Raw genomic sequence first — 23,916 nt, 5'->3', positions numbered from 1 at the left:
AAAAATAGTCCGTATTGGTAGAATGTAGAGAGTATGGGTCAATTTTGATGAAACATAATTAATTTTATAAAATTTATCCAATTTATTCACTGAATAAATGCTTAGACGAAATGTGTTGGCCTGAACGGCCAAATTTCGTTGCCCACCTCAAACCTAGTCAGGACGTTAGTTCTTCGTTAGTTTTCGATAGTTCTCGTAAAATTTTCGTTAGTTCCCAAAATTTATCAAATTTATTCGCCGATTAGAAAATGGAAGCAATTTGAAATTTCCCAGTTTTGACAGGGAATTTTTCTCAAAAAATGGTCCGTATTGGTAGAATGTAGAGAATATGGGTCAATTTTGTTGAAACTTTAGTCATTTTACCAAATTTATCCAATTTATTCACTGAATAAATGCCTAGAAGAAATGTGTTGGCCTGTACCGCTAAATTTCGTTGCCCCCTCAAACCTAGTCAGGACGTTAGTTCTTCGTTAGTTTTCGATAGTTCTCGTAAAATTTTCCTTAGTTCTCAAAATTTATCCAATTTATTCGCCGATTAGAAAATGGAAGCAATTTGAAATTTCCCAATTTTGACAGGGAATTTTTCTCAAGAAATGGTCCGTATTGGTAGAATGTAGAGAGTATGGGTCAATTTTGTTGAAACTTTAGTCATTTTATCAAATTTATCCAATTTATTCACTGAATAAATGCTTAGACGAAATGTGTTGTCCTGAACGGCCAAATTTCGTTGCCCACCTCAAACTTTGTCAGGACGTTAGTTCTTCGTTAGTTTTCGAGAGTTCTCTTAAAATTTTCGTTAGTTCTTAAAATTTATCAAATTTATTCGCCGATTAGAAAATGGAAGCAATTTGAAATTTCCCAATTTTGACACGGAATCTACCTCAAAAAATGGTCCGTGTTTGTAGAATGTAGGGAATGTGAATCAATTTTGTTGAAACTTTAGTCATTTTATCAAATGTATCTCATTTATTAACTGAATAAATGATTAGGCGAAATGTGTTGGCATTAGCGGCCAAATTTCGTTGCCCACCTGAAACCTAGTCAGAACGTTAGTTCTTCGTTAGTTTTCGACAGTTCTCTTAAAATTTTCGTTAGTTCTCAAAATTTATCCAATTTATTCGCCGATTAGAAAATGGAAGCAAATTGAAATTTCCCAATTTTGACAGGGAATTTTTCTCAAGAAATGGTCCGTATTGGTAGAATGTAGAGAGTATGGGTCAATTTTGTTGAAACTTTAGTCATTTTATCAAATTTATCCAATTTATTCACTGAATAAATGCTTAGACGAAATGTGTTGTCCTGAACGGCCAAATTTCGTTGCCCACCTCAAACCTAGTCAGGACGTTAGTTTTCGAGAGTTCTCTTAAAATTTTCGTTAGTTCTTAAAATTTATCAAATTTATTCGCCGATTAGAAAATGGAAGCAATTTGAAATTTCCCAATTTTGACAGGGAATTTTTCTCAAAAAATGGTCCGTATTGGTAGAATGTAGAGAGTATGGGTCAATTTTGTTGAAACCTTAGTAATTTTATCAAATTTATCCAATTTATTCACTGAATAAATGCTTAGACGAAATGTGTTGGCCTGAACGGCCAAATTTCGTTGCCCACCTCAAACCTAGTCAGGACGTTAGTTCTTCGTTAGTTTTCGACAGTTCTCGTAAAATTTTCGTTAGTTCCCAAAATTTATCCAATTTATTCGTCGATTAGAAAATGGAAGCAATTTGAAATTTCCCAATTTTGACACGGAATTTTTCTCAAAAAATGGTCCGTATTGGTAGAATGTAGAGAGTATGGGTCAGTTTTGTTGAAACTTTAGTCATTTTATCAAATTTATCCAATTTATTCACTGAATAAATGTTTAGACGAAATGTGTTGGCCTGAACGGCCAAATTTCGTTGCCCACCTCAAACCTAGTCAGGACGTTAGTTCTCGATAGTTCTCGTAAAATTTTCGTTAGTTCTTAAAATTTATCCAATTTATTCGCCGATTAGAAAATGGAAGCAATTTGAAATTTCCCAATTTTGACACGGAATTTTTCTCAAAAAATGGTCCGTATTGGTAGAATGTAGAGAGTATGGGTCAATTTTGTTGAAACTTTAGTCATTTTATCAAATTTATCCAATTTATTCACTAAATAAATGATTAGGCGAAATGTGTTGTCCTGAACGGCCACATTTCGTTGTCCACCTCAAACCTAGTCAGGACGTTAGTTCTTCGTTAGTTCTCGATAGTTCTCGTAAAATTTTCGTTAGTTCTCAAACTTTATCCTATTTATTCGCCGAACAAATAATGAAAGCAATTTGCAGTCTACTCAATCAATGTAACACTTTCTGAGGGCAGTAGAGTCTGTGCTGTAGTTGAGGCAACATTCTTATGAGTTCGCTTATTAAATGTATTTTTTAATAACCATAAATAGGAGGCGGTCCAACACCATAAAGTTTGTTGAACTCTACCATGAACATAAATGTCTGTGGAATTTTTGTAGTGTATACACAGGAACAAACAGAAACAAGGGACGTATGAGGCCATACTGCAGGAGATGGAATTGTATGGATATGACGTTGGGATGAAAACTTGAAAATAAAAAAGAATACTCTCTACGTACAACCAACAACTAAAGAAAATAGAAAAATCAAAGAAGTCAGGTTTCTTCCTTTACATGTCCTTGTGCATTATTGTACTCATTTCTCATTAAAAAAGAACCTGTGTAACCCGTTGCAGGACCTTTTTATTCGCCAACGACGGTATCCATGGATTACGAATGGATTCAGTCTGTCAGACAGCACAAAATAGCTGAAGCCACTATCGAACTTTTCTAGACTCGGGTAGAAAGTGTGTAAGCAGCGGCTCCATTACTTTGTAACCCCATATTTTTGTACCATCAAAACCTCATTTGTCAAATTTTGTACTATTTTTGTACTAGTCAAAAATGTTAAAAATAATTTTTGTACCATTCAACTTACCGTCGAAAAACAAAAATCAATTTTGGGGTTACAGGGTAACGTCTCAACCTCATCATCGGTTTCGGTGAGTCATCCACATCAAAATATTGTACTATTTATGTACCATTTTGTACCACTATTTAAGACTTTTGTACCCGTCAGTAACAGCCAGAAAAGAAGGCGGGAAAATTTGTACCTTGCAACCATATACTTTTGTACCGTCTCGAGTTGCTTCGTAGAATATTATGCTATTTTTGTACTAATTTTTAAAATTAAACCTTCTACACACCTACTTTGCAATAAGTGGATATCCGATTAAATACCGTTCTTAAAAATCCCCCCCAAATTTTCAAAATTGTATTTATTACTTAGAGGCAGCAATTCACAGAAAAAATTGGACAAAATTTTGTCGAAAGTGTGAGGCTTTTATCTGCTTAATGTTGAAATAAAATCTTCAGAATAAGTACTTTCTAATAAGCCCCTCTTTGATAACTGTACCGTTACTGAAAACCGAAAATAATTTTCAAATTTTGTTTTTTTTCACATTGATGTACTAATTATTATGAATACATGAACAATATATTATGATATTTGTGAGGTTTAGAGGTCTTCAAATCATCAATACAATTTAAAGAAATGTATTTGTATCAAGTCCCTTTCCGGTTTTTGTACCGTCATGGAAAACCCGGGAAATATTTTAAAATTTCTCCTTCCTCACTAAGACACACTCTTTAGAAGAGAATATGGACGAAATATTATCGAATGTGAGAGGTATATATCTGCTTAACGTTCAAATAAAATGTTTTAAATAAGTACTTTCTATTAAGCCCCTTTTTCATTTTTGCACAGTTACGGAAAACCCCTAAATAATTCTCAAATTTGTTTCTTCACTTCGATGTACAGTGGTGGAAAAAAGTTCTTCCCCATAAGACTTTAATGGCAGTAAATAATGCCGGAAGGGTAGGCAACACACATTGCACCATTAGGTGATCGGGTGATTCTGTCTGTCTCAAGAGCAACTCGTCTTTCGTGCAAAAGCCAAGAGGCACAGGAAATGTAGGAAAGTCACGTGACTTGTCAGGTGGAATGTTGTTCGTCAGAAAATCGCCTTTTCTCAAGCCAGGTCGCAGAACCGACAAGAGCTACACGTTATATCTCCGAAAATGATTCCCCTAAAAACGTTGAACGAAACGCTAAAACAATTCTTGCCTTAATTACTGTATGTGCCGCAGTAGCACAGTGGTTAGGGCGTTTTATTACCATGCGAGAGATCTGGGTTCGATCACCGACGGGGGATAATCGGGATTTTGTCCACCTGTTCAAGCTGCTTTGGTGCCCACCCAGCGTCGTATAAAGTGGGTACCTGGAGGAAACTCTGGGGAAGGGGGGGTAAGGCGGCCAGGGGCGTGGTGCTGATCACATCATTCCCACCTTCGGCCTGATGAAGAAAGCGTGGGGCCCTAACTCTACTAACTCCACACCCCCTATACACCTTCAAGGCTTGGTGCAAAGCTAGGACTTTGCTTTTTAATTTACTATACAAACTTCCCAATCTCTACGTGGGCTTTCTCCCAAGTTCCGTAGGGATGTGAATAGGCTCCAATATTTCTTGACACAATTCATACATGTTATACTTCCTTATAAGAACAACAGCCGTTATATTTTGTGTGCGTGTGTGTAGGGGAAGGGGGTATAATCCAAACATGTGAAGTGATCCTTTTCCCACTACCCACTCCATTCTCAGAAATAAATCGCAATTCCACACACTGAAAATGAAGCACTTTCTACATCTTAGCATGCAAATATCTACATAGTAGCAAAGTAATGTGTGGAAAGAGAAAAATTAACGATTTGTAACGGCACTCTGGAAATTTTTTAGTTTATTTTTTTTTCAATTTGAACTGACATTCATAACATTCATTAACAATCCCAATATTGACAAGAGAATGTCTTAGTCGTTCTGCTACTTTCAATTCTTCATTATCGTAGTCACCGTAATTCTCTCTCTCTCTCTCTCTCTCTCTCTCATCCTTCCCGATGGCGCTGTAGTAGAGGAGTCGCCTTGTAATCAAGGAGTCCCCGGTTCGATACCCGGTGGAGACACAGTGGTTAGGATCCCAATTTAAACTATAGACGCAGTCTCGATTAGCCTTTGTGTGCATAAAGTGGACTTAAAATACCAAATGAAAATAAAAATTAAAATCACCGTAACTCTCTACAAAGCCAGAGGATCCATTTTTGAAACCTGTTGAGGTTTAGATGTAGCATTGCATTTGTATCATTACTAGGGACACTGAAATTTCGCGAACGCTTTAAACGCGAAATTATTTTCAAGTTTGTATAATTTTGTTTCGAGAGAAGTGGATAGGAGTTATGACCATGTTCGGCTCCAATTTATTCACGAAGTTCTGCGAAATACAAATCAAAATGCGAAATGAAACGAAAAGTGTCGAAGTTCACGAAATAACGCCGAAATTCAGTTGTCAAAACAAAAAAACACATTAATTTATCTTCTTTCATAACATTGGACTGTTATTTTGCTCGTGAAAGTTCAACATTTCATTACAGGTGACAATGACTGCGTAAAGTAGTTTTACATCATCAGAAGCGCAATGCCGCACAGTGCAAACGGTGTCAGTGATAAGTATTTAGCCGCTTTCTTCTCCGTTCGTTCATTTCTCCATTCCTGCAACTCAGGCTATCTCGCTCCAACGTAATGCGTAAATACGTTGATGTCATGCAGAAAATATGGAAATTAGTTTTCTGCTGTTAATGTTATGTTTTTGTAGCTAAAACGCAAATGTCTTAGTAGGACTATTTTTTTTCAGCCAAAGTTTGCGGTCCAAAAAGTTCCAATCAGAGGCCTACAGAAGATCGTGTGTAGTCTGTGTCTCCATTACGTGCCACACAAAAATACGAGTTTCAAGGATTTTCGTGTCCGTGCTTCTTGGGGGCTTGCTCATAGTTTCTTTGGCGAATTACAATGCCCAAAGTTATTTCAGTATTTGAACGTGCTCGAGAGTTCAAGGCAACAAGGCTTGTACAAAATTAAATGACTGGCTCCGCGAAGATCCAGTAAAGAATTTTTTTTTTGAAAATGTTAGTTTTATTCAGTATTCAAGAAATATTGTCAATGAAGACTTGTACGACATTTGCAAGAATGTGCCTATTCTAAAAACATGTTCACAATTAAATTTTTTGAGAGGGTACAAAGCTTTTCAGGATATGGTAAAGAGGGATGTGAAGGAGTCAGGTGTAACTTTGAATTTAATTAATATGCTGCTAGCACTTAAAGAAGGTAGCTGCAGACTACTTAACTTTGAATTTTATTTTCCGCTTTTCCAACGAAATGATCTTTTTTCACCGCTTTTATATACCGAAATTGTAACTTTTTAAATGCGAAATTCATTAATATTATTTACCATAAATCATTGTCCCTAATCATTACCCAACATCTTCATCGTCGCGATTATCGCAAGAGGTAAAAATGCGACACAAAATAACCCAAACAGAAGCTGGGAATCAATCTGAATATTGGTTACATTGGATACGTGGTAGAATTGTTTTAAATATCACATCCTGTGATATAATAGGGTTTTTGATAAGAGACCATTTGTATAATACATACCATTGTGGCGAACAATAAGTAGTTTCACGTTCACTACGCTCTTCGGTTGTTTAGAAATCGTAAGGAAGAAGTTCAGTGTAGATCACAAAAGAGATTTACATATTGTTATGATATCTTTTAAACACCACGAAATCTAATTCCAATAGAATACGATACTACTCCTTACGTTCCTGTAAATGTTCACCATTAGTCTGGCGAAAAAAGGTAACGAAGATTTCCGTGTTTCCTTGAGGAAAGATAGGCGCCTGCTTGTAGCAAGCAAGCAAGCACTAACTACTTCGATCAGTGACCTTCACTGCCAGAGTGACTCACAGCAGGCCTGCGCTCGTTCCAGTGTGCGTATAAAACAGGTATTTAATTTCCTTACAATCCACAGTTATATCAAGCTAACATTCTAATATTTTCGTAAAATATGTAGTAAACAAGTTTTATACATTATGGTCTTCCAGAGTGTTGTTGCCTGCTATTTACACGCGGGAGATGGGAGTGTTGTAAACATTTCTGAACCCAAAGGTCGAGCACGAAGGAAAAGTCGTGTAAGCATTGGAGGTAATAACAAGGTAATAGAAGTTGAAGGAAATGTTGGAATAAATTATATCAGAAATTGAGTAAAAACAGTTTCCATCACACGTAGGGCTATCAGATCACTCTTCAGCGGAAAGTAGGACAAATTGTCTCAAAATGTTGGACACGATCGTATTTGCAGTAACTATAATAGGTTACTAGGACATCTTAGCATATAACGAGAATATGACACATCTTCAGCTGAAAAATTAATGTTGAAGTGAAGGGTTGAGTTCAAAATTTCTCAACTGCTAACTAATAGCACGGCTGTATGTGATTTCAACTTGTGTATGTAAGACAGAACGTTGTTCGTCGATGTGGGGCCAGGAAGAGAAAACAATCCATGAATTCGGGAAGGAAAAAATTCACAATTTCGTAAATAAAGTCTGGAAGTTCTTGTTTATTAATATGTAAAAAACTACTATACACTGGGAAAAAACAGAATTGTGTGCCTTATTTCTCCAATAAGGAGAATAATTACTTGTTACTTCGAACAAATTACCGACAGTTATATCGATAAAACTTCACAAAGTAAGCACTTTTATACATATATCCGGACTTTTCCGGATCTAGAAAATCGTGAAGTAATTTGTGAGCTGGGATTGTAATTGCTTTTCCGAATATCCAGTAGCAACCATGCACACTCTTTGATTTAAGCATACTTCTCCAAGGAACCACGTTATCTCAGACTCCCCTCAGATTTTCTGTTTCTCCATCTAATTTGACGTTACGTGATGCCCAAAATACGTATAAGATTTCTTTCAAATTCCTTCCGGAGGCCAGACATAACTATGAAATGTAGGACACGTCCGGAAATAAGAATGATTCTTATAAGTCTTTTTATTTTCTTATTTAGCGTCGTTTTTCTTTCACCTCTTGCTAATCGCGACAACGAGGATGAATGATATGATGAAATTGATGAAGGGGCACTCACAAAGAACACCCATACGCAGGACGGGATTCGAACCCAGGACATCAGACATCGTAGCGCACTGTGCTAACCACTCTGTCACGGACGGAATTCTTATAGCCCTAATCGTTCCTCAAGCATTTGTCCTATCTTTAACTATACACGAAACATAAAGAACAATCTAAATAAACAGGTGCCAGTTCACACTCTAACCGTAAAAAACATATGCATGTGAAAATGCAAAATAATATTTATTTTTAGGTAGATGTGATTTATTATTGTATATTAAAGAAATATATTAGTGATAAAATGACGGAAGTAGAGGAACATCTCCAATGAAACACTCATGCCTTATGGATATTTGTATTTCTTGCCAAACAAGGTTCCGAGTTCGAGTTCCGACCAAAATGGGTTCATTGTGTATGTTCATTCATGTCTTTAATGTAATCATAAATCGTCGTCATGAATAATTTAACTTCAGAGGAAGAAAACTGAGGTAATTACTAATAAAAACAATAACAAAACAAATTTGATCTTAAAGCCCTGGCTTTGAGCTACATATTCCATCACGGGGATCATAGGCGTGCGCCCAGGGGGCCGGGGGTGGGCAGATGCCTCCCTAATCATGGACGTCTGCAGATTTTTTCCACGAAGAGACAAGGTATTTTTCCATGGGGCATATTACCCCGATAATAGTGTTGCATTATCGTATTCCTGCATCCTCAATATAATAATTAATGTAAATTATTATGACTGAAATCAAATTATACATGGGAACACGTACTTTTTGGTTGACATTCGTTTTCTAAGGGGAAGATGTGGCAATCCTTGCCCCCCTTCCAGACATTTATGCCCCTATATTATTATATTTTCACCTAGAAATTTAGGAGAGATGAATCCTATCGCCGTTATTAAACTATATTATACTATTAAAGAAAATTAAGTATTTTCAAGCCGATGAAAGTTCAAAGCAACTACGGGGGAAGGGGTGCAGTGGCGAAAACCCCCCCCCCACCCCCACAACCTTGAACGGAAATCAATTTTAGGGGGGCAAACATGGAAGTAAAGGAAAGGAAGAGTAGCAGAATGTAAGAGTAGCAGGACAAAAAGATACTCAAGATGGATTTTGTTTTCACGTCTTTCTTGCATTATTTCTTCCAGACTGCCAAGAGCACTTGCGCGGGGGGGGGGGGGAGGGACAGAGCTGCAATTGCCCCCTTGATTTCAAATTTTATACAAATATAAATACCTTTTGTAAAATGTTCTTGCACGCTTCGCTCGCAATGTCTGCTTTTCTTGCAGTCTAGTCAAGTTAAGAGCCGTAGCTAGGGATCGACGTGAGTTAACCCTGGACGCCAAACGATCTAAATCAAAAAAAATTGTAAAAGAGAATAATATGGCGCTCCATGAATTTTTTTCCCCATATTAAATCGACATTGTTTTCATTTTGCAAAAAAATGGATCTGAAAATTTATTGGTCGCTTCGCTCGCAATTTGTTTTCTGTAATGCATTTTAAATTACCGAGGAAAGAAGTACTGCTTCTAAAAGGTTTTCTCTTAAGTGCATGAACAATTGTTTGGAGGAAAAGGAACGCGCAGATTTGGGAGACAATGTATATGATTTTTACTGTTGGTATATATGTATATATATGTGTGTGTGTGTGTGTGTTGTATATATATATGTATGTATGTATTTAATATTTATATGTGTGTGTGGGGCGGGGGGAGGGGTGTATATATAAACACACCCATCAATGCAATAAAATTTAAACAAGTGAGATGAAATTACGTTATTCTTTTCCGGCCTGAAATATCATCAAGGCTATCCCCCCCTAATCAGAGGGTCTGAGCACGCCTATGACGGGGACTGGCACTTTACGTAGGTGTAGACACGCTTCGTACAATTTGATGATATCGCGATTACGTAATGGATGTGCAGCCACTTAACTGAAGCCCCCAAAATTCACATTTTATTACACTTTGTGGATTGTGCATTAATCAACATCAGGTTAATCGCGGCAGGCAAAGTGGAGGGAAAATGACAATGAAGCACAACGAGGGGGCCCTTGGTTCCCGATTAATGAAACTTTGTCTACATGCAACTGTGTTGCTGCGTGAAATCGCTGAAAATGTCATTTATTAATTTCTTAATTTTGCTTATTTTATATTGCTTTTCTAGCACTTGGCGTCAACAAAGGCGATGAGGATGATTAATGAAGTTATGAAATGGATGATAGGACATGATGATCCATGCCTTACACAAAATTCTAAGTTGGGACTAATGAATATCGATTTGTCTTATCATTTGTCAAGTAGTTGTTTTTAACTCCAATCTTTTTCAAGGACTTCTGGGTTGACAGCATGTGTGTTGCGCGATGATGATTCGACAAAAACCACCATTTCAGTTAACTTTCTTGAAAATGACTCTAATATCAGTAAAGAGAACATTTTCTTACGAATAGCTGTTGTTAAGAAACCAATTCCTGAAACTCACGGCACCCAGCTGTTGTTTGTTATGGCTGGGCTTGGGGGTATGACTCACGCTGCTGTCAATACTCAATCATTCCCGAGAATCCAGGTCCGCCAGGCAAACCCAAGCGACAATTTTGTTATTTGGGTTGCATAGACAACAGGCTTTAAGATGTTACGATATCGTAGGTCTCGTGGCCCAAGAACTATTTTCCATGACTGTACTACTTCGTATGAATACATGGACATAATGTTATTATATTTATGAGATTTAGAGCTCATTAATCCTTCAATAATATTTCATTGACTATAACTTTGTAACAAGTCCTTTTTTTATTTCTGTACCGTCACGGAAAAGCCTGGAAATATTTCTTTAACTCTTACTTCCTCGCTAAGGCACGCAGTTCACAAGAAAATATTAACCAAATATTATCGAATTTGTGAGGTTTATATTTCCTTGAAGTTTAAATAAAATCTTCTGTATTAGTACTATATATTAAGATCGTTTTTTGATTTTTGTACCGTCACGGAAAACCCGGGAAATATTTTATAATTCTTACTTCTTTGCAAAGACACGAAGTTCACAAGAAACTATGGACGAAATATTATCGAATGTGTAAGGTGAGTATCTAGGTATTGTTTAATTAAAATCTTCTATATTTGTACTTTCTACTAAGCCTGTTTTTTATTTTTGTACCGTCACGGAAAAACCGAAAAATATTTTATAATTCTTCCTTCTTCGCTAAGACACGAAGTTCACAAGAAACTATGGACGAAATATTATCGAATGTGTGAGGTTAGTCTCTAAGTATTCCTTAAATAAAATGTTCTATATTTGTACTTTCTATTAAGCCCCTTATTGATTTTTGTACCGCCACGGAAAACCCCTAAATAATTTTGAAATTTTGTTTTTCTCACTTCGATGTACTAATTCTTATGAATATGGATAAAATATTATTATATTGGTGAGGTGTAGAACTCTTTAATCCTTAAATTGTAATAGTCCATAAAATCATTGCATATCTTAAATACAAAGAACTCCAAATCCCAGCCATCAACCCTCCAGACAGGAAATAGCTAGAAACATCTGAGGAAAGTCATGTCAGACATTGCCAGGCTTCCTTGATCGCAAGCATTGTAAACAGGCGTAGAACAATCGCAGTCAAGGAAGATATTACTGCATTTGTTTAGTAAAATAAATAAATCTGATTAAATATATATAGTAATAGAGGTGTCAGTCGTTAGTTTTGAAGCTAGTAGTCAGTTACGAACATTGTGGAAAGAGAAAGAGAAGAACGACACCGGGCAAGACCGTATTGAGGCGAGTAGCAAGTCAGACTCTTTGTACCGTCGCGACCATAACCACTCTCCGCAAACTTCAGCTGTTGTACAGAGACAGGTATACCTTTTCCTTTAGCCATGCTGATTAAGTCTGTAGGGGTTTTAAACTCAAGTTTTGTGTTTTGCCATGAAGTGTGTAATTAGTACCTCTCGCAAATCACCTTTAAGCTAACCGTGAACAGCGGGTATGAAAATATTCAGTATGAATGATGAAAGAGCTACATCACCCAAGTTAGATCCCACATACCGAAGGGTATGTTACGTGGTGGAGTGCTGGGATTTTCATCTATTTCACCCGAAATATGATGAAAATAATAGAGCTTTGTAGCTTTTACTGAATGTTACGTGGTGACAGATGTGGCGCGTTATCTTCTCTTGTAACGCCTTTGCGAGAATGATACGTGGATGGGTAATGAAAAAAGTTGTTACGTAAGAAGTTAGACATCGTGCGTTAGACGCATCGAAATTTTCATGCATTTGACATGAAATCTGTAGAGTTGTGCACGAATTTATATTTTCTTAAGTCGAGATGTCGAGATTCCCTTCCGAGGATGGATTAGATTAAATTTTCGATCAATTACGTCGGAAGAAAAAAATAATTACAAATGCTAAGAGTAACTACGTGAATGTGTTTTATACTAAAATCGCCTTTTCCCATATCGTAAGTGTATACATTTGGTATAATTATCCCCTCCACATTAAGCAAATATAAACCTCACAAATTCGATAATATTTGGTTCGTATATGCTTGGGAACTGCGTGCCTTAGCGAGGAATGAAGAATTTTTAAAAATATTTCCTGGGTTTTCCGTGACGTTACAAAATTCAAAACGGGTCTTCATACAAATGCTAGTCAATAAAATATTATTGAAGGATTAAAGAGCTCTAAGCCTCGCAAATAAAATAACATTTTGTCCCTTTATACATACGAAGTGGTATATCGAAGTTAAAGAACTAAAATTTGAGATATTTTTCGGATTTTCCGTGACGGTACTAAAATAAAAAAAGAAGCTTAACAGAAAGTACAAACATAGAAGATTTTATTTAAGGAATGCTTAGATACCAACATCATACATTCGATAACATTTCGTCCACAGTTTCTTGTGAACTACGTGTTTAAGCGAAGAAAATAAGAATTATAAATTATTTCTCGGAATTTCCGTGACGGTACAAAAATCAAAAAGGGGAATAGTAGAAAGTACAAATATAGAAGATTTTATTTAAAGAATACTTAGATACTCACCTCACTCAATCGATAACATCCCGTCCATAGTTTCTTGTGAACTTCGTGTCTTAGCAAAGAAGGAAGAATTATATAATATTTCCCGGTTTTCCGTGATGGTACAAAAATCAAAAAGGGGAATAGTAGAAAGTACAAATATAGAAGATTTTATTTAAAGAATACTTAGATACTCACCTCACTCATTCGATAACATCTCATCCATAGTTTCTTGTGAACTTCGTGTCTTAGCAAAGAAGCAAGAATTATATAATATTTCCCAAGTTTTCCGTGACGGTACAAAAATCAAAAAAGGTCCTAAGTACGTAGAAAGTACAGATTTAGAAGATTCTATAAGAGAATACATAAATACTAGCCTCACACATTCGATAATGTTTCGTCCATAGTTTCTTGTGAACTTCGTGTCTTAGCGAAGAAGGAAGAATTATATATTTCCCGGTTTTCCGTGACGGTACAAAAATAAAAAAGAGGCTTAGTAGAAAGTACAGATATAGCAGATTCTATTTAGAGAATACTTAGATACTGACCTCACACATTCAATAATATTTCGTCCATAGTTTTTTGTGAACTTCGTGTCCTAGCAAAGAAGGAAGAATTGTAAAATATTTCCCGGGTTTTCCGTGACGGTACAAAATTCAAAAATGGGCTTAATTTATAGTACTGATTCATAATATTATATTTAGATAATACTTAGATACCAACCTCACACATTCGATAATATTTCGTCCATAGTTTCTTGTGAACTACGTGTCTTAGCGAAGAAGTAAGAATATAAAAAAATATTTCCCGGGTTTTACGTGAAGGTACAAAAATCAGAAACGGTCTTAATATATAGTACTGATTCAGAAAATTTTATTTAAACTTTAAGCAAATATAAACCTCACAAATTCGATAAAATTTTGTCCAATTTTTTTCCGTGAATTGCTGCCTCTAAGTAATAAATACAAATTTGAAAAATTGGGGGGGGGGATTTTTAAGAACGGTATTTAATCGGATATCCACTTATTGCAAAGTAGGTGTGTAGAAGGTTTAATTTTAAAAATTAGTACAAAAATAGCATAATATTCTACGAAGCAACTCGAGACGGTACAAAAGTATATGTTTGCAAGGTACAAATTTTCCCGCCTTCTTTTCTGGCTGTTCCTGACGGGTACAAAAATCTTAAATAGTGGTACAAAATGGTACATAAATAGTACAATATTATGATGTGGATAACTCACCGAAACCGATGATGAGGTTGAGACGTTACCCTGTAACCCCAAAATTGATTTTTGTTTTTCGACGGTAAGTTGAATGGTACAAAAATTATTTTTAACATTTTTGACTAGTACAAAAATAGTACAAAATTTGACAAATGAGGTTTTGATGGTACAAAAATATGGGGTTACAAAGTAATGGAGCCGCTGCTTACACACTTTCTACCCGAGTCTAGAAAAGTTCGATAGTGGCTTCAGCTATTTTGTGCTGTCTGACAGACTGAATCCATTCGTAATCCATGGATACCGTCGTTGGCGAATAAAAAGGTCCTGCAACGGGTTACACAGGTTCTTTTTTAATGAGAAATGAGTACAATAATGCACAAGGACATGTAAAGGAAGAAACCTGACTTCTTTGATTTTTCTATTTTCTTTAGTTGTTGGTTGTACGTAGAGAGTATTCTTTTTTATTTTCAAGTTTTCATCCCAACGTCATATCCATACAATTCCATCTCCTGCAGTATGGCCTCATACGTCCCTTGTTTCTGTTTGTTCCTGTGTATACACTACAAAAATTCCACAGACATTTATGTTCATGGTAGAGTTCAACAAACTTTATGGTGTTGGACCGCCTCCTATTTATGGTTATTAAAAAATACATTTAATAAGCGAACTCATAAGAATGTTGCCTCAACTACAGCACAGACTCTACTGCCCTCAGAAAGTGTTACATTGATTGAGTAGACTGCAAATTGCTTTCATTATTTGTTCGGCGAATAAATAGGATAAAGTTTGAGAACTAACGAAAATTTTAAGAGAACTGTCGAAAACTAACGAAGAACTAACGTCCTGACTAGGTTTGAGGTGGGCAACGAAATTTGGCCGTTCAGGACAACACATTTCGCCTAATCATTTATTCAGTGAATAAATTGGATAAATTTGATAAAATGACTAAAGTTTCAACAAAATTGACCCATACTCTCTACATTCTACCAATACGGACCATTTTTTGAGAAAAATTCCGTGTCAAAATTGGGAAATTTCAAATTGCTTCCATTTTCTAATCGGCGAATAAATTGGATAAATTTTGGGAACTAACGAAAATTTTACGAGAACTGTCGAAAACTAACGAAGAACTAACGTTCTGACTAGGTTTCAGGTGGGCAACGAAATTTGGCCGCTAATGCCAACACATTTCGCCTAATCATTTATTCAGTTAATAAATGAGATACATTTGATAAAATGACTAAAGTTTCAACAAAATTGATTCACATTCCCTACATTCTACAAACACGGACCATTTTTTGAGGTAGATTCCGTGTCAAAATTGGGAAACTTCAAATTGCTTCTATTTTTTGATCGGCGAATAAATTGGATAAATTTTGAGAACTAACGAAAATTTTACAGGAACTATCGTGAACTAACGAAGAACTAAGGTCCTGACTAGGTTTCAGGTGGGCAACGAAATTTGGCCGTTCAGGTCAACACATTTCGCCTAATCATTTATTCAGTTAATAAATGGGATACATTTGATAAATTGACTAAAGTTTCCACAAAATTGAATCATATTCTTTACATTCTACCAATACGGACAATTTTATAATAAAAATTCCATGTCAAAATTGGGAAACTTCAAAGTGCTTCCATTTCTTGATCGGCGAATAAATTGTATAAATTTTTAGAACTAACGAAAATTTTATGAGAACTATCGAAAACTAACGAAGAACTAACGTCCTGACTAGGTTTGAGGTGGGCAACGAAATTTGGCCGTTCAGGCCAACACATTTCGTCTAAGCATTTATTCAGTGAATAAATTGGATAAATTTGATAAAATGACTAAAGTTTCAACAAAATTGATCCATACTCTCTACATTCTACCAATACGGACCATTTTTTGAGAAAAATTCCGTGTCAAAATTGGGAAATTTCAAATTGCTTCCATTTTCTAATCGGCGAATAAATTGGATAAATTTTGGGAACTAACGAAAATTTTACGAGAACTGTCGAAAACTAACGAAGAACTAACGTCCTGACTAGGTTTGAGGTGGGCAACGAAATTTGGCCGTTCAGGCCAACACATTTCGTCTAAGCATATATTCAGTGAATAAATTGGATAAATTTGATAAAATTACTAAAGTTTCAACAAAATTGACCCATACTCTCTACATTCTACCAATACGGATCATTTTTTGAGAAAAATTCCCTGTCAAAATTTGGAAATTTCAAATTCCTTCCATTTTCTAATCGGCGAATAAATTGGATAAATTTTGGGAACTAACGAAAATTTTACGAGAACTATCGAAAACTAACGAAGAACTAACGTCCTGACTAGGTTTGAGGTGGGCAACGAAATTTGGCCGTTCAGGCCAACACATTTCGTCTAAGCATTTATTCAGTGAATAAATTGGATAAATTTGATAAAATGATTAAAGTTTCAACAAAATTGACCCATACTCTCTACATTCTACCAATACGGACCATTTTTTGAGAAAAATTCCGTGTCAAAATTGGGAAATTTCAATTTGCTTCCATTTTCTCATCGGCGAATAAATGGGATACATTTTGAGAACTAACAAAAATTTTACGAGAACTGTCGAAAACTAACGAAGAACTAACGTTCTGACTAGGTTTGAGGTGGGCAACGAAATTTGGCCGTTGAGGACAACACATTTCTTCTAAACATTTATTCAGTGAATTAATTGGATAAATTTGATAAAATGACTAAAGTTTCAACAAAATTGACTCATACTCTCTACATTCTACCAATACGGACCATTTTTTGAGAAACATTCCTTGTCAAAATTGGGAAATTTCAATTTGATTCCATTTTCTCATCGGCGAATAAATTGGATAAATTTTGAGAACTAACGAAAATTTTAAGAGAACTGTCGAAAACTAACGAAGAACTAACGTCCTGACTAGGTTTGAGGTGGGAAACGAAATTTGGCCGTTCAGGACAACACATTTCGTCTAAGCATTTATTCAGTGAATAAATTGGATAAATTTGATAAAATGACTAAAGTTTCAACAAAATTGACCCATACTCTCTACATTCTACCAATACGGACCATTTTTTGAGAAAAATTCCCTGTTGAAATTGGGAAATTTCAAATTGCTTCCATTTTCTAATCGGCGAATAAATTGGATAAATTTTGGGAACTAACGAAAATTTTACGAGAACTATCGAAAACTAACGAAGAACTAACGTCCTGACTAGGTTTGAGGTGGGCAACGAAATTTGGCCGTTCAGGCCAACACATTTCGTCTAAGCATTTATTCAGTGAATAAATTGGATAAATTTGATAAAATTACTAAGGTTTCAACAAAATTGACCCATACTCTCTACATTCTAACAATACGGACCATTTTTTGAGAAACATTCCTTGTCAAAATTGGGAAATTTCAATTTGATTCCATTTTCTCATCGGCGAATAAATTGGATAAATTTTGAGAACTAGTGAAAATTTTAAGAGAACTGTCGAAAACTAACGAAGAACTAACGTCCTGACTAGGTTTGAGGTGGGCAACGAAATTTGGCCGTTCAGGCCAACACATTTTGTCTAAGCATTTATTCAGTGAATAAATTGGATAAATTTGATAAAATGACTAAAGTTTCAACAAAATTGACCCATACTCTCTACATTCTACCAATACGGACCATTTTTGAGAAAAATTCCCTGTCAAAATTGGGAAATTTCAAATTGCTTCCATTTTCTAATCGGCGAATAAATTGGATAAATTTTGGGAACTAACGAAAATTTTACGAGAACTATCGAAAACTAACGAAGAACTAACGTCCTGACTAGGTTTCAGTAGGGCAACGAAATTTGGCCGTTTAGGCCAACACATTTCGTCTAAGCATTTATTCAGTGAATAAATTGGATAAATTTGATAAAATGACTAAAGTTTCAACAAATTGACCCATACTCTCTACATTCTACCAATACGGACCATTATTTGAGAAAAGTTCCGAGTCAAAATTGGGAAATTTCAATTTGCTTCCATTTTCTAATCGGCGAATAAATTGGATAAATTTTGAGAACTAACGAAAATTTTAAGAGAACTATCGAAAACTAACGAAGAACTAATGTCCTGACTAGGTTTGAGGTGGGCAACGAAATTTGGCCGTTCAGGCCAACACATTTCGTCTAAGCATTTATTCAGTGAATAAATTGGATAAATTTGATAAAATTACTAAAGTTTCATCAAAATTGACCCATACTCTCTACATTCTACCAATACGGACCATATTTTGAGAAAAATTCCCTGTCAAAATTGGGAAATTTCAAATTGCTTCCATTTTCTAATCGGCGAATAAATTTGATAAATTTTAAGAACTAACGAAAATTTTAAGAGAACTCTCGAAAACTAACGAAGATCTAACGTCCTGACTAGGTTTGAGGTGGACAACGAAATTTGGCCGTTGAGGCCAACACATTTCGTCTAAGCATTTATTGAGTGAATAAATTGCATAAATTTGATAAAATGACTAAAGTTTCAACAAAATTGACCCATACTCTCTACATTCTACCAATACGGACCATTTCTTGAGAAAAATTCCCTGTCAAAATTGGGAAATTTCAATTTGCTTCCATTTTCTAATCGGCGAATAAATTGGATAAATTTTGAGAACTAACGAAAATTTTAAGAGAACTATCGAAAACTAACGAAGAACTAACGTCCTGACTAGGTTTGAGGTGGGCAACGAAATTTAGCCGTACAGGCCAACACATTTCTTCTAAGCATTTATTCAGTGAATAAATTGGATAAATTTGATAAAATGACTAAAGTTTCAACAAAATTGACCCATATTCTCTACATTCTACCAATACGGACCATTTTTTGAGAAAAATTCCGTGTCAAAATTGGAAAACTGCAAATTACCTCAATTTATTGTTCGGCGAATAAATTGGATAAATTTTGAGAACTAACGAAAATTTTATGAGAACTAACGGGAACTAACGAAAATCAATCGATCTGGATGGTTTTCGGTTCGAATTTGAATATGGGTCGAAAAAGTGTGAAGTTGGCCCGACCCATTTATTTCCTTAATAGTTTTTATGTATTTTCGGAACTAACGAAAATTTTATGAGAACTATCGAGAACTAACGAAGAACTAACGTCCTGACTAGTTTTGAAGTGGGCAACGCGAATGGGTCGGGCCAACTTCACAGGGGTTTGAGACGTTTGTTCGGTTTAGGATCTTGCCCAACGGAATTTCTAAAAGAAACACGTCTGGTGGATTGGGATAAAACGAATGCAAGTAGAATATGTACATATAGGTAACACGGAATAATAATGATATAAAATAATATAATATACTCGCAGTGGCGGCGATTAGGGGGTATGGGGGCAGTTGCCCGCCACCTTTTGCCACTTTCGTCCCCACCCTATGCTAAACCTTATGTACTAAGGGAAAGTAAACTGTCATTGTCATTTTGGAATCCAGTCGGCGCCACTGTGTACTCGTATGAAAGTACGGTGTAACTGAAAATTTTCCAAATCTTTCTATTTGAGATATTTTAGTCTCCACGTTCAGCTCCTTCCAAATTAAAATTATGAGTGTGCTGCTAATAGCAACTATAGTATATTGAATTATCGTAATTTTTTAAATTTTATATAGCCTATAACTATAACCACGTATTGGAAGAAATATAAAATGAAATAATAATATTTTGATTATGGCTTATTTTAATTACAGTCTGAAATTTTAAATAGAATGCAAGTTATTCACAAAATATAGTTTACATTACGTAATCGGAGAATCTTTGGAGTTATTGGAACATTTAACTTTCTTTTTACTTCAAATGCTTATGCAGGGTGCAGCGGCGTTTACGAAATTTGAAATATGTATAGATATAGCTCGTACAGCGAAATTTCAATTGGCAATTACATGTGGAAATTGTATATTTTTAATGACCTTAGTATCTAAGTTTACAGGAAGGAATGCTATTTAGCAGCTATTGTTTGAATATGACCCGTAAAAAACGAGTACCGCGATGCGCCACACATTCTTCCAAGCGGCGTCGGACGCTGGTACATTACTCGTTCTGACATGTTTGTTGGGATACTGGGAAGAACTTCTCTCATGCAATCCTCCAGTTAGAATCTTGTGGCAGGATGTGTTTGAATTACTTCCTGTTTCAGGAAACCTCATAAGGAGAAGTCCAAACAGGAGAAATCCGGGTACCGAGCTCAGGGGCGTAACGAGACTCATGGGGGGCCCCGGGGCAGACTACTTGAGTAGGGCTCCCAAGTTACTACTATGATAGTGGCATACAAAATTGCTAAATTTTAGCATATGAGGTGAAGCAAATAACATTTCCCTTTATTATGATTAAAGATGTGTTTGTTTTTTATAAAGGCTAGAGAGTTGGTGTTATTAGTACACTTTACGCACAGTAAGGCTACTCGGAAAAAAAATAAAGACTAGAAAGGATAGTACAAAATAACTAATAAAATAGATATTGTGAAATACATAATTTACTCATTAACAAATTAACCCGCGATCGCTGGCGCTATTAGATAAAATCTAACAATTGCAAAACTTTTATTATTTCTAGATTGTTACTGGAGGTAACAATGCGTTAAGGCTAAAATGCCTCCTTACATGTCTCTACTTGTCAACACTGTAGCAAATGTTATTGAAATTGAAAGCGAAACCTTATTCTAGCGGCTTTGATCCTAGCCGAGTGCACTGTTAGATTTTTTTCTAACATGCGAGTTATCGCGTCACATTTCCAGCGAATGATTGTACAACAGTTTTCCTTTGGGAAATACCGCTTTCATTTATTATTCCGTCTGTGTACAGTGTAGTGGAAAGGTGCATTGGTTCTTCCAATCTGATGATTGTAGTTTTTGGCATTGTGTTATTGAAGAGAATAGCAGTAAAATGTCTGACAAACAAACTAAACAGTACATGATGTGGCTGGAAGAAGAAGACACAGATGAAGTGGACATTGGACCTCAAGACACAGGTTGGGAAACCGATACAGACGGTCCATCAGAACATGAGGAAGTGCATACCGAGACAGAACAGTCAGTTAGTGATTCTGATGATTCTGTGACAGTTTCAAGACATGTGAATCGTGATACGTATCGAGGCAAAGATGGTTCAACAATATGGTTCAAGCAAAAAGCCCCACCAAGTAAAATAGCCAGACAGAATATTGTCACACAGTTACCAGGTGTGATAGGTGGGGCCAAGAATTTGAAGTCAATTCTAGACTGTTGGAAACTGTTCTTTCCGGATTCTCTAATCACATGTATTGTCCAATACACAAACGTAAAGCTCAAGGAAATGGCACCTTCCTACTCACGTAATACACGGGACTGCCCTCTAACTGATTTTGAAGAAATTTCAGCTGGAGTAAAGAAGTCACAGCACCTAAATACAGATGAGTTGTGGGCCACAGATGGAACTGCACCAGACTTTTTCATCGCGTCAATGAGCAAACGAAGATTTCACACTCTTCTCCAAGCTGTTAGGTTTGATGATATCACTACACGAGCACAAAGGAAGCAAGAAGACAACCATCTCCAATTAGAGAAATATTCGATGACTTTGTTAGTGTCTGCATGAATAGTTACAGGCCAGGTGCTTACACTACCATTGATGAGATGTTAGAAACATTCAAAGGACGATGCAAGTTCAGAAAATACATTGCAAATAAACCAGCAAAATATGGCATAAAAATATATGCACTCTGTAATGCTAGAACATTCTACACTCTAAATATGGAAATTTATGCAGGAAAACAACCATCTGGGCCTTACCAAGTTCCCAATGATGCACAAAACGTGATCTTGCGATTAATACGTCCAATTGACTACAGCGGAAGGAATGTGACCATGGACAATTATTTTACCTCCATACCTCTAGCTAATGAACTGTACACCAACCACAGGTTGACACTAGTGGGAACTCTTCGATTGAATAAAAGAGAAATTCCACCGGAATTTTTATCTGTCAAGGAAAGGCTTGGAAACAGCAGCATGTTTGCGTTTGGAGAGAAACCATCTAATAATTGTCTCCTCTGCTCTTATGTGCCAAAGAAGAAACAGAAAAAAATGTTATGATGATTTCCACCATGCATAATGACGACGGCATTGATCCTGACTCTGGAGAGGCAAAAAAGCCAGAAGTGATTACTTTCTACAATCTCACAAGAGGAGGAGTGGATGTTGTAGATCGTCTGAAATCTGAATATTCTGTTTCAAGAATAAGCAATCGCTGGCCTCTCACAATATTTTTCAGCCTTCTCAACATTGGAGTAATAAATGCTCAGATAATTTACAAAACAAATACAGGCGACTTGTTGGCTCGTAGAAAATTTGTTACGCAACTTAGTATGATGCTTACAAAACCACATATGATGAGACGGATGTCAGTTCCAAATGTATCACTTCGTCTGAAGGAGAAAATAAAAAGTATTGCAAGCATTGAAAGTCTGCCGAAAACTGAGAGAACTCTTGAATCAGAGGAAAAGTCCCGATGTGCCTATTGTCCCAAAAGAAAGAATCGATTCACATATCATTCATGTAGTAAGTGTTCCTCCCCAATATATAAAGAACATACAGAAACAACTGTTTATGTTTGCCGTGAATGTGCTGCAAAAGAAGCTGACTCTGAATCGGATTAGAAACATCCTCAATTATAAAACATTTTGAATTTGAATTTATATCAATAATAAATTGTATTTTAATGTGCTTATTGGCATTAATGTTTTAAATATTCATAAAGAAGAATGCTGTAACAATGTAAAATGATTTCAATGTTTAATAAAACATGTTTGATAAAATATATTTTGCAAATATTAAGTGATAACTGAAAAAAAAACAAGTTGTTAGAAAAAATCTAACACGCGAGTTATCGCGTGACACATGAAGGCGCGAGCGATCGCGGGTTAAGGTTAATGATTACTTACAATGCTTATGCTATAGATTAATTTATTATCAGGGAACTGATTTATATGTAGTAAAAATGTGCTAAATATGTAAATATATTTAGTTATTTTCACCAAAATATGGAGTTAAATATGAAGATAAAATTGTAAAAATTTACCTTCCTACCAGCCTAACAAAAACGCCAGGAAAATCCATTATAGTCTTCCGACCTTTTGGGGCCTCGGGACACCACCCCTGCTGCCCCAGCCTAGTTACGCCTCTGACCGAGCTGGCCATGGGATGTCATCGTAATTAAAAAACACTATCTGTGGAAAGGTCCGTCGGCAAGAAATCCATGCGCACTCTTGCATTCCGCTGTTCCACAGTTTACTATAAATGGCAACTTATGTACAGTTTAACGACACTGTTGTTACCCGCACATTGTTGCCAGTATCATCACCATTTCCTACTTAAATTATGCTATGAATGCTGCCGCACCTTGTATATTTCGTGTATAAAATATCTAGTTTAGGAGTTTATGAATCTTTAGAATGTTTCATTGTATTTTATTAGGAAAATTTTGTATGCAAAAATATCCCCAAATGAACCTTCCCTAACTTGTTTATCATAGTGTACGCTCGCTTGTTATTCAATTGAAAGTTCTGCTTCGCAACATAAATTTTGCCTTCAGTGAATGTCGAATAGAAATTGGTCGTTGAATATCTACATTTCTAGAGGTT

General features: G+C 35.8%; 1 protein-coding gene across 2 annotated transcripts in view; it reads right to left on the bottom strand.

Moving 5' to 3' along the window:
* Positions 1–23,916, bottom strand: part of LOC146005358 (sulfotransferase 1B1-like) — a 64,936-nt gene that overhangs the window by 27,227 nt on the left and 13,793 nt on the right. The window lies entirely within an intron of this gene.

The sequence above is a fragment of the Lepisma saccharinum genome, chromosome 23 (genome assembly GCF_977018435.1).
Source record: "Lepisma saccharinum chromosome 23, izLepSacc3.1, whole genome shotgun sequence".
NCBI classification, from domain to species: domain Eukaryota; kingdom Metazoa; phylum Arthropoda; class Insecta; order Zygentoma; family Lepismatidae; genus Lepisma; species Lepisma saccharinum.
This window is presented reverse-complemented; position numbering and strand designations above follow the sequence as displayed.